Source organism: Marmota flaviventris, chromosome 3, assembly GCF_047511675.1.
Source record: "Marmota flaviventris isolate mMarFla1 chromosome 3, mMarFla1.hap1, whole genome shotgun sequence".
NCBI classification, from domain to species: domain Eukaryota; kingdom Metazoa; phylum Chordata; class Mammalia; order Rodentia; family Sciuridae; genus Marmota; species Marmota flaviventris.
The window spans coordinates 21,118,567-21,134,155 of record NC_092500.1 but is presented as its reverse complement, the minus strand read 5'-3'; the positions used below and the strand labels follow the sequence as shown (position 1 = coordinate 21,134,155).

At 39.3% G+C, this 15,589-nt stretch overlaps 1 protein-coding gene across 6 annotated transcripts in view; it reads right to left on the bottom strand.

Moving 5' to 3' along the window:
* Nucleotides 1-15,589, bottom strand: part of Anks1b (ankyrin repeat and sterile alpha motif domain containing 1B) — a 1,114,759-nt gene that overhangs the window by 937,982 nt on the left and 161,188 nt on the right. The window lies entirely within an intron of this gene.

The window sequence follows — 15,589 nt, the reverse complement described above, 5'->3', positions numbered from 1 at the left end:
AAAAATTCCCTATTACTTTCTATTATTATTCATATATTATGTTCAGATACTATAATCCTACCAATGAATAAAGATTTATGACACCTGCCTCCTCCTCATTAACATACTCATTCTGATTTATGTAAGTTATAACATATTTTTGCATTATGGGAAGAACATAAACTCTTCTTGCTGTTCTACTGCTACCAAGAAAATATATTCAATATTTCACACTTAAAAATAAAACTGAAGATATGGACTATAATAAACCATAAGATGATCCCATCAAATTTGCAGTTATCATTGATTCTGCTACATGATATATTCTGGAGATAGCATGTAACTATATAAAAGAGTCCATTTTATCCTTGGTCACTATAATTAAAGAAATTATTTTTAGCTTTTGGAAAAATAAGGCATTAAAAGATACTCCTCTAAAGCAGACAAAATATGACTAATGTTTATGATACTAAAGTTAACCAAGATACTATCAAATGACAAAAATTCACAAAATATTTATTGCACATCAATTGTTGGTCACATATTAAGATAGGCACTGAGAGCATAAAATTATAGCTCAAAGTCCTTCTTTATAAGAATATAGTCTGATGGAGAAGACAGACATTAAACTAATAACTAAAAAGTACTAAGATAATTAAAGGGCCAGAAAGCACACAAGCCCAACTCTGAGAAGTGAATGAACAGCTATCCCAAATAAGAAATCATGAGAGAATTAAACTAAGGTAGAACAATGAGAATGAGTAGACTGTTAAGATTCAATTAAAAAAAAAAGAATCAATAAGATAAGAGGTTGCAGGGAGCAATAGTCCAAAATGACTCAGACTTCAGGCTTTGTTAACTAAAAGGAAAAGGAAAATATTAGCTAAGATGTGGGGAAAAAAAAAGAAGCAGATTTTCTGGTAACAAGACAATGAAGGAGGAAACAATGACTCTTATTTTGGAGACATTAAATTTTTACTATCTGACATAATAATAAAATTAAGGATTTCCAGAAGGCTATAAAAGTATACAGTAATTAGAAATATGGTTTTCAAGTTACACTACCTGAGTTCAAAATCTGTCCCAGTTACTTGTTGGAAGTAGCCCAGGATTTAAGAACTAACCCTCTCTGAAACTCAGTTCCTCATTTGCAAAATGGAGATAATAATTACAAATTATATTATTACCTTATAGTGTTTTTTTCAGGAACAAATGAATCAATATCTACAAAGCTCATAGTGAAGTACTAGAACACAATACTAGCATGTATTATTAAAATGTAAATAGTTAAAATGTAAAAGCATAGAAAAACCAAACAGGAATCAAAACAAAGCTGAATGGCTGGACAGAGAGTGTAGTTTAGTGGTGGAGTGCTTAGTTAGCAGGGGCAAGGGAGGGAGGGAGAGAGTAAAGTAGGGAGCAATGAAGGGAAGGAGGAAAAAAGCAGAATACTTTTATTAATATTAGACAAACTAGATTCAGAGCAAAGCTATTACATGGGGGTAGAGAGAATCATTTCATAAATGGGCAAAAATATTAAAACAATAAAATAATCCAAACATTTTTGGCATACAGTAAAACTTCAAAACAATGAATCATGCAGGCATGGTAGCCCACACCTGTAATCCTCATGCCTTGGTAGGCTAAGGCAGAAGGATGCAAGTTCAAAGCCAACCTTCACAATTTAGAGAAGCCCAAAGCAACTCAGCAAAACTCTTGTCTCTAAATAAAATATTAAAAAGAGCTGGGGGGCTGGGGTTGTGGCTCAGTGGCAAAGAACTTGTCTCACCTGCGTGGGGCACTGGGTTCAATCCTCAGCACCACATAAATAAATAAAAGATATTGTGCCATCTACATCAACATCTGGGGATATGGCCCAGTGCTTAAGCATCCTTGGGTTCCATCCCTGGTATCCAAAAAAAAAAGAAAAAATATATAAATATATATATATATGTATATGTGTGTGTGTGTGTGTGTGTATATATATATATATATATATATATATACACACACACACACATATATGAATCAAACTGATAAACTGCCAATATCCACATATATTTTAAGATTTAAATATCTCCTCTCTCAATAATTGATAAAACAAATAAACAGAAAAATCAACAATGGAATACAAGGCTTGAATAAATACTATCAACCAATTAGACCTAACTGAAATGTATTCAACACTGTACAGTTTAGATATGTTGTCCCCCAGAAAGCTCACGTGTGAGACAATGCAAGAAGGTTTGGAGGAGAAATGATTGGGTCATAGCCTTAACCTAATCAGTAAATTGATCCAGATGGGATTAACTGAGTGGTAACTGGAGGAAGGTGGGGATGGTTGGAGGAAGTGGTTCATTAGGGGCATGAATATGGGATATATATTTTGTATCTGGTGAGTGGAGTCTGCTTTCTGATCACCATGTGAGCTACTTCCCTCTGCCACAACGCCACCATGATGTTCCACCTCACCTTGTGCCCCAAGGAATGGAGAGGGCCTTCTATGGACTAAAACCTCTGAAACTATGAGCCATCAAATGAACTTTTCCTCCTCTAAAATTGTTCTGGTCTGATCCTTTAATCACAGCAGTGAAAAAGTTGACTAAAACAAACATTGTAACAATAACAGCAGAATACACATTCTTTGAAAAAAAAACTCAGGACATTTACCAAAATATAGCATCTTGTAGATCATAAAACAAGTCCCAATATATTTAAAATCATTAAAATCACATAAAATATATACTCTGACTCCAGGGGAATTAAATTAGAAATCAGTAACTAATTAGAAATCATCAATATTGAAAACTAAACATAAGTCAAAGAAGATATCAAAAAGAAAAATAAAAAAATATTTTGAACTAAAAGAAAGTAAATACAATATATCAAAACTTTTTAGGGCTGGGGTTGCAGGGCAGACACCTGCCAGAGCCTAGCCTCTGGGGCAGGATCGCCCATTCAGTCCAGCAGACTACCTGGAGCTGAGACCCAGCCAGACAGCCCACACCAGACCGCATGGGACCCAGGCTCACAATAGGCCCTGGTCTACCCCTCTTCCACCAGCAGGGCAGACACCTGCCAGAGCCTAGCCTCTGGCACAGGACCGCCCCTTCGGGAGTCAGGCCTGGCCCAGATCTGTCCACACTGACTTACACAGGACCCATGTCCAGAGTAGGTCCCAGTTCACCCCACACACACCTGGGAGCCTAAACCTAAGCCTAACCCATCTTGGAACACTGCAGTCATTGCCAAAGCCTTCCCCACCCAGTAGCCCCTAACTTTTTGAAAACAGATAGAGCCTACAAGCAGCTGCATCTCACAGCAGGCATCCTGAAGGGAGTATGAGGCCCAGTCTTGCAGCCCCATCTTTGTAAGACATTGCTTCCATCTTGAGGCACCTTAACTATTATCTCAAATTACCTCTGCTATTTCCACCACCAACCTTAGATGAAGTAGTATATACTGAGGGATACTGGCAGGGTCTGGAAGCCAACATCAAGGTGAGGTACAGACAATCTACATGGGTACTACAAGAATATAGGGAAGAAACTGTAATATTTCAGATCCACACTGCAAGAAAGGAAGATACATAGACATCATGAGAAAACAAGGGAGGAAAGTGCCCCAAATAAACCAGGATACTATAATAACAGAATCCAAGAACAGGGAAGTTGATGAAATGTCAGAGAAGGAATTCAGAAGATTCATAAATAAAATGATCTGTGAATTAAAGAATGACCTAAATGAGCAAATACAAGCAAAAACTGATCACTCCAACAAAGCAATAAGAGAGCAAATACAGGTAGCAAAAGATTACTTCAAGAGAGAGATAGAGACTCTGGGGAAAAAAAATGTCAAACGCTTTCTTTTTTAAAATATTTTTTTAATTGTTGATGGACTTTATTGTCTTTATTTTTATGTGGTGCTGAGAATCGAACCCAGTGTCTCATGCATGCTAGGCGAGCACAGTACCACTAAGCCACAATTCCAGCCCCACCAAATGCTTTCTTTGATATAAGGAGGCTGATCCATGGGATAGGGAAAGAGAGCATAAGAGGAACAGACATGCTTTCCCCTTAAGAACAAAAACAAGGCAAGGATTTCTGTTCTCGCTACTTCTATCCATCAATGAACTGGTGGTCCCAGCAAATGTACTGACTAGAAAATGCAATGACAAGAAAGAGAAATAAAAGCTATCAAGGTTATGTGGAAAGAAAAAAAAAATCATTGTAAGGCAAAATAACCAAATCCCATGGAATCTACACAAAACCTACCAAAACTAAACATAATTATGGGATTCTGTGTGAGAACGCTCAGACTATCACTTTTACTTCACTTCCATAAGTCTAAATTTAATTCAAAATAAAATGGTTTTTAAAAGTAAACCTTACTCCAAAAAAGCAACAAAATAAAGTGTATTTAGCCAAGTTGCAAGAAACAACTTAATATATAAACATTAACTATATTTCAATACACTAGTAAAAAACAGAAATTAAAACTTCTTGAAAATACTAGCCAGTTACCAAAAAAATACCATTTCATAAAAAAATTAAATGCTTAGGAATAAATTTGACATGAGATGTGCAAACATATACAATGAAAACTACAAAATATTGCTGAAAAAAATTTAAAAGTGCCTAAAAAATGGTGAGATATGCCAAATTGATCAGTCACAAGATGCAACTTTCAACAAATTGATATTTGGATTCAATGAAGTCAAGTCAAAATCCCAATAGCTGTTGTATAAACTAACTAGTTTTAAAATTCATATGGAAATGGAAAGAACTTAAAATACTCAAAGTAGCATTGAAAAGAGGAACAAAGTTTGAGATTTACACTACCTGGTTTCAAAACTACAAGAAAGCTATAGTAAAGAAAATCTCATAGTGTCGTAGTTGGAGTAAAGACAGATTAATGGATCAGAAAGGAAGAATACAGTGTTTAGCTAGATAGATCCATCTTGTGCTCTCAGATTAGAAGAATTAATATTGTTAAACTGGCCATACAACACAAAGCACTATAAAGATTCACTACAATCTCCAATGGCATTCTCCACAGAAATAGAAAAAAATTCTAAAATTTATGGAAATCATAAAAGATAGTTAAAAAGCCGAAACAATTCTGAGAAAGGAAAATGAAGTTGGATATTTCACACTTCAAGATTTAGAAGTTTATATCAAAGCTAAGTAATCAAACAGTATGATACGGCATAAAAACACACGCATTACCAGTGAAACAGAATAGATAGCACAGAATAAACCCAAGCCTGTATGGAAAACAAATTTTTGAGAAGGATACCAAGAAGACAAAATGTGGAAAAGACATTCTCTTCAATAAATGGTAGCAGGAAAACTAGATTTATACATACAAAAGAATAAAATTTGATCCTTATCTTTCACAATACCTAAATATCAACTCAAAATGGATTAACAACAAAAAAACAAACAAAAAAAAACATAAATAGGCCTCAGGAACTTTAAAAAATTTTAAAAGAAAAAATAGTTGGGAAGTTCTTAGACACTGGCCTTGGCAATAATTGGGTATTCCACCAAATGCTTAAGCCACAAAAACAAAAATAAATAGATAGTATTATATCAAACTAAAAATCTTCTAAAAAAGCAAAGGTAACAATAAATGAAATAGCAGCCTGTGGATTGGGGAAACAAAATATCTACAAACTACATATCTGATAAGGGGTGAATATCTAAAATTTATGAAGAAATCATAGAACTCAAAAGCAGCAAAACAATCCAACTCAAAAATAAAAAGATGTGTTATCAAAGGGTATAAATAATAAATAGATATGTAGGATGAACAACTCTAGAAATCTAATTTACAACATGAGGACTATTGGTAATAAAACTGTACTATATGAGATTCAAGCTAAATGAATAGATTTTAGCTGCTTTATCTACAAAGAAAAAAAAGATAACTGAGATGATGGGTATATTCATTTGCTTTATTATAGTAACTTTTGTTTTTTATCAACTATATGAATCCCATAGAATAATGTTGTGTACCTTAAATATACACAATAGAATTTCTTTCTTTCTTCTTCCTCCCTCCCCCACCTCATCCCACTCTCTCTGTAGACAGGGTCTTGCTATATTGCTCAGGCTGGCCTGGAAGTCACCATCCTCCTACCTCAGCCTCTCAAGTAAAAGGGATAACAGGTTTGCTCTACCCCATCCAACTAAAATTTCTTTTTTTAAAAAAATTACAATAAGATACTACAACATATCTATCAGAATTGTATCATTAAAACAACTTCACATACATCTGTCAATGGGGTGTAAATCAAATAGAATACAAACACAGCTGGTAGACATGTAAATTAGTACCACCACTTTGGAAATAATTTGGCAGTTTCATTAAAAGTTATACAAATACCATACAATCCAACCATTGTACTCTAGGTATTTAGTTAAGAGAAATGAAATGCACGTGAATATTCATAACAGCTTAATTTTCACCACACAAAACTGAAACAACCCAAAAGTTCACTAGCAGGTGAACAGATAAAAAAATGATATCCATATACAGAATACTACTCAAAAATAAAAAGAATGAATTACTAAAATACCCAACATTATTGGTTGAAAATGCAAATCAATTAGATTCTCTAGTTTCCCTTGCCTTCTCAGAACAGCAGTGACTGCCCTCCATCTCCCTAGTGGCATGGATAATACACTTACATACTCTCAAGACTATAAGATAACAGGCACAGTTAAATGCAAATGTGCCAACTAGAGATGGGATCTAAAGAAATGTTTACATAAAACCTTCCTTGACTGGGCTTCTAAGAAACAATAGCAAGGCTTATATTCTCCAGGCAGTCCATTGGAATATTCTTATCTAGATAAAAACAAATAATCCAAAAGGACCCAAATACACTTACAGTGAAGTTCTCTCATTGATACCAAGATGGGTGAACACAGACCATCCTATGGTATAACTAGAATCCTAGGAAATACTTTACAACTCACAACACAAAAACATGTGGTGGCAGCAGGGTGGGGAGAGGGGTAGAAGAAGAGCCATAAGCCTTTATCATTTTCTTTGATAAATATCCAATAACTTTATCCAAATTGAGGCCATTTTACCTTTAGATGGGAAGAGCTAACAAAGGTATCTAACAAATCAAGCACACCACTGAAAGCCTACAATCTCCAAGTCCCAACACCATGAACTAAAACTTACCATTAACATTTGAAATCCTTCACTCTCGAATACAAACAACATCCAAAGACATCCATTCATCCAAGGAAAACCTCAATCAATAAAGAAGCCAAAACACAGAAAAAAATAGAAATAAACTTCAAAATAAAGAAACTTGGAAGAAATTTAGACTGCACAGGAAGAAGAAAAACTTTAAAATACTATCGTTAATATTCTCTAAAATAAGAAGATGAATGTAAGAAGAATTCAATAATAAAGAAAATCAATAAAGATGAGAGAAGAAGATGGCGGCGAGGGGAGTGCATTGCCCCCGTGTGCCGGGTCACTGTGTGGGAGTATGACGAGTCAGGACAGCTAAAGGCTATCTTGTTAGGAATTTCCAGCAATAGTGGGGTGCTCCGGAACCTGGAGGAAGGATTTCCATCGCACGAGGCTCGGCTACGGGGACTCAAACGCGAGAGATTTGTTACACGGAGGGTAACACTGCTTATTCAGCAAATCGCCCCGCGGCTAGAGTCTGCAGCGCTCGCTGGGAAACGAGGAGATAGCGGCGCAGGGATACAGCGCTGCAGTTTCTGCCAGCCGTGCAAGCACCGTACTCAGGGCTGAATTCTGGGTTCGAGACGGGGGAAGGAAGCGGTCCATTTCGGTTCTCCACACTGGTCAGACCACAGAGGAGGCCAGCGGACACCATCTTGGAGAGCTGACATCACCATCCCTGTTTTTGACTGACCGCAGCTCATTCAGCCATAGAACAGGTAATTTCAGGCTGCCATTCGCCTGCGGCTTGCAGACAGATTACTCAGGCTCAGTGCCTGAGTGCTTCTTGGAGCCTGCTCTTATCAGAGCATACACCGAGCACGGAGCGGCCGAGTTCCAGCTCCCGGAACTGCTCTGGCCCAGGGCTAAGGAGCCCGCGGAAACTACTTCTTGGAGCCTGCCTTATCAGAGCATACACCGAGCACGGAGCGGCCGAGTTCCAGCTCCCGGAACTGCTCTGGCCCAGGGCTAAGGAGCCCGCGGAAACTACTTCTTGGAGCCTGCCTTATCAGAGCATACACAGAGCACGGAGCGGCCGAGTTCCAGCTCCCGGAACTGCTCTGGCCCAGGGCTAAGGAGCCCGCGGAAACTGCTTCTCAGTCCGGGTCCTGCTGAGGGCCGGTCAGGAATCACCCGTTGCTTTGGTTACCTGGCAAAGGGAACGAAATGCTGCCATTTGCATAGGATACCAACACGGCAGAGATCTGATGTCATCAGAAAGTGGCGGAGGAGAGAACTTCATCAATACCAGCGGCGACAGAAACAGTTGGTCTCCTGGTAGGGAGGGTGAGGCACAGACACCCGAGTCTCTCTCGATTTGTCGTCGAGCCAGAGGGGAGGAGCCGGGCTGCCGCCCGCGCCCGGAGCAGGCCCAGCGGCTCACTGGAGTGGTGGTCGCGTCACCCCTTTTGGAGAGGGGGCGGAGCGGAGCCGCTACCCGCGCCCGCAAGGTGGGCAGACCCGTGACCCAGTGGTACATGGGCGTGGTAGGAGGGGCAGGGCAGAGCCGCTGCCCGTGCCTGCAAGGTAAGCAGACCTGCGACAGACTGGCGGGTCAGGCCCAGCGGCCTGCCAGCGTGGTACACACGTCACCCCAACTGGAGTAGGGGCAGAGCAGAGCCTTCGCCCGCACCCGGATCAGGCCCCGCCGGTGTGGTGGTCACGTGATCCCAATTGGAGTGGGGGCGGAGCGGAACCGCCACCCGAGCCCGCAGGGTGAGCAGACCTGCGACCAACCTGCAAATCAGGCCCAGCGGTCCGCAGGTGTGGTAGGACGGGCAGGGCAGAGCCGCCGCCCGCGCCTGCAAGGTAGGCAGACCTGCGACAGACCGGCGGATCAGGCCCAGGAGCCTGCCGGCGTGGTACACATGTCACCCCAATTGGAGTAGGGGCAGAGCAGAGTTGCCGCCCGTGCCAGGAACAAGCCCAGCGACCTGCCGGCGTGGTAGTCACGACACCCCAATTGGAGTAGGGGCAGAGCAGAGCCGCCACCCGTGCCCGAAAGGTGGGCAGACCTGTGACCGACCAGCGGGACAGGCCCAGTGGCCTGCCGGTGCGACAGACACGTCACCCCATTTGGAGTAGGGGCAGAGCAGAGCCGCCGCCCGTGCCAGCAAGGTAGGCAGACCTGCGACCGACTGGTGGAACAGACCCAGCGGCCGGCCGGGGTGGTAGGCACGTCACCCCAATTGGAGTAGGAACAGAACAGAGCCTTCGCCCGCGCCCGGAACAGGCCCAGCGGTCCGCGGGTGTGGTAGACAAGTCACACCAATTTGGGGGGGGGCATGCAGAGCCGCCGCCCGCGACTGCAGGGTAGGCAGACCTGCAACCGAACGGCGGATCAGGCCCGGTGGCCTGCCGGCGTGGTACACTCGTCACCCCAATTGGAGTAGGGGCAGAACAGAGCTGCCGCCCGCGCCCGGAACAGGCCCAGTGACCTGCCGGCATGGTAGTCACGACACTCCAATTGGAGTAAGGAGAGAGCAGAGGCGCCGCCCGCGCCTGCAAGGTAGGCAGACCGCTGCCCGACCCTGCAAGGGAGACTTTTCAACTATACAAGAGCAATATAAATATATAGGGGAAAAAAAACATTTCAAAAACACAACAGTTTCACCAAGCAGAAAGAAACGCAAGCAGTATGAAAAGACAAGGAAAGAAAGGACCACAAGCAATGCAGTTCAACGCAACTTTAGAAGAGATAACAGCTGCAGCAGATGGAATGTCAGATAAAGAATTCAGGATATACATGCTTCAGATGATCTGGAGTATCAAGGAAGACATTAGACAGCAAAATCAGACAATGAAAGATCACTTCGACAATGAATTACACAAACAAATCCAGGAAGCAAAGGATCAACTATACAGGGAGATAGAGGTTATAAAAAACAAACAAACAGAAATCCTAGAAATGCAGGAAGCAATAAACCAACTTAAAAACTCAATGGAGAATACTACCAGCAGAGTGGAACACTTAGAAGATAGAACATCAGACAATGAAGACAAAGTATTTCAACTTGAAAAGAACATAGACAGCTCAGCAAGACTGTTAAGAAACCATGAGCAGAACATCCAAGAAATATGGGATAACAGTAAGAGACCAAACTTAAGAGTCATTGGGATACAGGAAGGTACAGAACTCCAAACCAAAGGAATGAGCAATCTATTCAATGAAATAATACGAGAAAACTTCCCAGACTTGAAGAATGAGACAGAATCCCAAATCCTAGAAGCCTACAGGACGCCGAATGTGCAAAATCATAAGAGATCCACACCTAGACACATTATAATGAAGATGCCCAACATACAGAATAAGGAGAGAATGTTAAAAGCTACAAGAGAAAGGAAGCAGATTACATTTAGGGATAAGCCAATCAGGATAACAGCTGATCTTTCAACACAGACTCTGAAAGCTAGAAGATCCTGGAATAACATATTTCAAACACTGAAAGAAAATGGGTTCCAACCAAGAATTGTGTATCCAGTGAAAGTAAGTTTCAGGATGGAAGATGAAATTAAAACCTTCCACGATAAACAAAGTTAAAAGAATTTGCAGCTAGAAAACCATCTCTTCAAAACATCCTCGGCAAAACATTACAGGAAGAGGAAATGGAAAATAACAATGAAAACCAACAGTTGGAGGTAGGATAGTAAAGGGGGCAAAAATAATCAAAGAGGAAAACAAACCATGTTTAGGAACAGAAATAAACAAATGTGGCTGGAAGAACAACCCATATCTCAATAATAACCCTAAATGTTAATGGCTTAAACTCACCAATTAAGAGACACAGGCTAGTAGAATGGATCACAAAACAAGACCCAACAATATGCTGCCTACAGGAGACACATTTGATAGGAAAAGACATACATAGACTGAAGGTGAAAGGTTGGGAAAAATCATATCACTCATATGGACTTGGGAAACAAGCAGGAGTGTCCATACTCATATCAAATAAAATAGATTTCAAGCCAAAGTTAATCAAAAGGGATAAAGAGGGACACTACATACTGCTTAAGGGAACCATACACCAACAAGACATAACAATCATAAATATTTATGCCCCAAACAATGGTGCAGCTATGTTCATCAAACAAACTCTTCTCAAGTTCAAGAGTCTAATAGACCACCATACAATAATCATGGGAGACTTCAACACACCTCTCTCGCCACAGGACAGATCTTCCAAACAAAAGTTGAATAAGGAAACTATAGAACTCAATAACACAATTAATAACCTAGACTTACTTGACATATATACAATATACCACACAACATCAAGCAGTTACACTTTTTTCTCAGCAGCACATGGATCCTTCTCTAAAATAGATCATATATTATGTCACAGGGCATCTCTGAGACAATATAAAGGAGTAGAGATAATACCACGCATCTTATCTGATCATAATGGAATGAAACTGAAAATCAACGATAAAAGAAGGAAGGAAAAAGCATACATCACTTGGAGAATGAACAATAGGTTACTGAATGATCAATGGGTTATAGAAGACATCAAGGAGGAAATTAAAAAATTCTTAGAGATAAATGAAAACACAGACACAACATATCGGAATCTATGGGACACATTGAAAGCAGTTCTAAGAGGAAAATTCATTGCTTGGAGTTCATTCCTTAAAAAAAGAAAAAACCAACAAATAAATGATCTCATACTTCATCTCAAAATCCTAGAAAAAGAAGAGCAAAACAACAGCAAAAGAAGTAGAAGGCTAGAAATAATTAAAATCAGAGCTGAAATTAATGAAATCGAAACAAAAGAAACAATTGAAAAAATTGACAAAACTAAAAGTTGGTTCTTTGAAAAAATAAACAAAATCGACAGACCCTTAGCCATGCTAGCGAAGAGAAGAAGAGAGAGAACTCAAATTACTAGCATATGGGATGAAAAAGGCAATATCACAACAGACACTTCAGAAATACAGAAGATAATCAAAAATTATTTTGAATCCTTATACTCCAATAAATTAGAAGATAGTGAAGGCATCGATAAATTTCTTAAGTCATATGATCTGCCCAGATTGAGTCAGGAGGATATAGACAACCTAAACAGACCAATATCAATTGAGGAAATAGAAGAAACCATCAAAAGACTACCAACTAAGAAAAGCCCAGGACCGGATGGGTATACAGCAGAGTTTTACAAAAACTTTAAAGAGGAACTAATACCAATACTTTTCAAGCTACTTCAGGAAATAGAAAAAGAGGGAGAACTTCCAAATTCATTCTACGAGGCCAACATCACCCTGATACCTAAACCAGACAAAGACACTTCAAAGAAAGAAAACTACAGACCAATATCTCTAATGAACCTAGATGCAAAAATCCTCAATAAAATTTTGGCGAATCGGATACAAAAACATATCAAAAAAATTGTGCACCATGATCAAGTAGGATTCATCCCTGGGATGCAAGGCTGGTTCAATATAGGGAAATCAATAAATGTTATTCACCACATCAATAGACTTAAAAATAAGAACCATATGATCATCTCAACAGAAGCAGATAAAGCATTCAACAAAGTACTGCATCCCTTTATGTTCAAAACACTAGAAAAACTAGGGATAACAGGAACTTACCTCAACATTGTAAAAGCTGTCTATGCTAAGCCTCAGGCTAGCATCATTCTAAATGGAGAAAAATTGAAGGCATTCCCTCTAAAATCTGGAACAAGACAGGGATGCCCTCTCTCTCCACTTCTGTTCAACATAGTTCTCGAAACACTGGCCAGAGCAATTAGACAGACGAAAGAAATTAAAGGCATAAAAATAGGAAAAGAAGAACTTAAATTATCACTATTTGCAGGTGACATGATTCTATTCCTAGCAGACCCAAAAAGGTCTACAAAGAAACTATTAGAGCTAACAAATGAATTCAGCAAAGTGGCAGGATATAAAATCAACACGCATAAATCAAAGGCATTCCTGTATATCAGCGACAAATCCTCTGAAATGGAAATAAGGACAACCACCCCATTCACAATATCTTCAAAAAAAAATAAAATACTTGGGAATCAACCTAACAAAAGAGGTGAAAGACTTATACAATGAAAACTACAGAACCCTAAAGAGAGAAATAGAAGAAGATCTTAGAAGATGGAAAAATATATCCTGTTCATGGATAGGCAGAACTAACATCATCAAAATGGCGATATTACCAAAAGTTCTCTATAGGTTTAATGCAATGCCAATCAAAATCCCAATGGCATTTCTTGTAGAAATAGAGAAAGCAACCATGAAATTCATATGGAAAAATAAAAGGCCCAGAATAGCAAAAACAATGCTAAGCAGGAAGTCTGAATCAGGCGGTATAGCGATACCAGATTTCAAACTATACTACAGAGCAATAGTAACAAAAACAGTATGGTACTGGTACCAAAACAGGCGGGTGGACCAATGGTACAGAATAGAGGACACAGAAACCAATCCACAAAACTACAAGTATCTTATATTTGATAAAGGGGCTAAAACCATGCAATGGAGGAAGGATAGCATCTTCAACAAATGGTGCTGGGAAAACTGGAAATCCATATGCAACAAAATGAAACTGAATCCCTTTCTCTCACCATGCACAAAAGTTAATTCAAAATGGATCAAGGAGCTTGATATCAAATCAGAGACACGCCGTCTGATAGAAGAAAAATTTGGCTACGATCTACATACGGTGGGGTCGGGCTCCAAATTCCTCAATAGGACACCCATAGCACAAAAGTTAATAACTAGAATCAACAAATGGGACTTACTCAAACTAAAAAGTTTTTTCTCAGCAAAAGAAACAATAAGAGAGGTAAATAGGGAGCCTACACCCTGGGAACAAATCTTTACTCCTCACACTTCAGATAGAGCCCTAATATCCAGAGTATACAAAGAACTCCAAAAATTAGACAATAAGAAAACAAACAACCCAATCAACAAATGGGCCAAGGACCTGAACAGACACTTCTCAGAGGAGGACATACAGTCAATCAACAAGTACATGAAAAAATGCTCACCATCTCTAGCTGTCAGAGAAATGCAAATCAAAACCACCCTAAGATACCATCTCACTCCAGTAAGATTGGCAGCCATTATGAAGTCCAACAACAACAAGTGCTGGCGAGGATGTGGGGAAAAGGGTACACTTGTACATTGCTGGTGGGACTGCAAATTGGTGCAGCCAATTTGGAAAGCAGTATGGAGATTTCTTAGAAAGCTGGGAATGGAGCCACCATTTGACCCAGCTATTCCCCTTCTCGGTCTATTCCCTAAAGACCTAAAAAGAGCATGCTACAGGGACACTGCTACATTGATGTTCATAGCAGCACAATTCACAATAGCAAGACTGTGGAACCCACCTAGATGCCCTTCAATAGACAAATGGATTAAAAAAAATGTGGCATTTATACACAATGGAGTATTACTCTGCATTAAAAAATGACAAAATCATAGAATTTGCAGGGAAATGGATGGCACTAGAGCAGATTATGCTAAGTGAAGCTAGCCAATCCCTAAAAAACAAATGCCAAATTTCTTCTTTGATATAAGGAGAGTAACTAAGAACAGAGTAGGGACGAAGAGCATGAGAAGAAGATTAACATTAAACAGGGATGAGAGGTGGGAGGGAAAGGGAGAGAGAAGGGGAAATTGCATGGAAATGGAAGGAGACCCTCAGGGTTATACAAAAGTACATACAAGAGGAAGTGAGGGGAAAGGGAAAAATAATACAAGGGGGAGAAATGAATGACAGTAGAGGGGGTAGATAGAGAAGAGGGGAGGGGAGGGGAGGGGAGGGGGGATAGTAGAGGATAGGAAAGGCAGCAGAACACAACAGACACTAGTATGGCAATATGTAAATCAATGGATGTGTAACTGATGTGATTCTGCAATCTGTATATGGGGCAAAAATGGGAGTTCATAACCCACTTGAATCAAAGTGTGAAATATGATATATCAAGAAATTTGTAATGTTTTGAACAACCAACAATAAAAAATTTAAAAAAAAGAAAAAAGAAAATGAATAAAAATGATAAAAGAGTTTTTAAAAAATATGATGGCAGAAATCTAAAACTCAAAAGACTTGAAAATAAAGCTGAAATATTCCATAAAATTAGACAAAATGGCAGAGAGGTGAAAAATAAAAGGATATCATAAGTAAAGCATCCATTCAACAATGAATAATATAATTTTTAAAAACAATGAAAGAAATTATTTATGAAAAATTACCAAAACTGAATAACATTTATTTTCACATTGAAAAGTATATGGGTAGATTTGATAAATTAAAAAAAGAAAAAATAACTGATGTAGCCTTTAAAATTTCAATTAAACAGACAAACCAAAATTCTAAACCACTGAGATCCAGACTATTTTCTCAATATAAATTTTTCTTCTTTCTCTAGTAAAT